The following is a 553-nucleotide window of genomic DNA, read 5'->3' on the forward strand; positions in this document are numbered from 1 at the left end:
GAGAGACTCCCGGGTCCTCTGAGGACCTTTGCACAAGCCCCGGGATGCCAGTCAAGGTAGGCAATGATCCCAGTAGCTTGCCAACTGCCTGCCCCACCACAGTGCCCGCACACAGTGGGTTCTCAATAAAGATTCAAAAACACAATGCAAACTGCGAATTCATGGAACAAGAGGAAAAACCCGCCCGCGTGTCTCCGCGGCCCACCGTGGTGCGGATAGAGATATTAGGGGAGGAAGATCGGCGAGCCCCCCGCCCCCCTTTAATTATCCTGTTGACAAGACTCAGGATCCCGCTCGTCAAGGTGGCATCTGAGAGGACGGTTCCCTTTAGCGACGCTGACAGCTAATTTGTGGGAAGTTTAATTACAGGCGGCGTTAATTAACTGGCAAAGCGCTGGGCGAGGACGGCGGCCATCTGTTCCGAAGATGTCCTCTCCTTCTGGGCCTGACTGGGGCTGGGGGGAGAGGGGAGGAGGAGGGAGGAGTGGGAGGAGGAAAGGAGGGCGCGGGAGGAGCGAGGAGGGGAGGACGGATGGCACACTCTATTTCTGGT

Source organism: Microtus ochrogaster, unplaced genomic scaffold (assembly GCF_000317375.1).
Source record: "Microtus ochrogaster isolate Prairie Vole_2 unplaced genomic scaffold, MicOch1.0 UNK98, whole genome shotgun sequence".
In the NCBI taxonomy this organism is placed as follows: Eukaryota; Metazoa; Chordata; class Mammalia; order Rodentia; family Cricetidae; genus Microtus; species Microtus ochrogaster.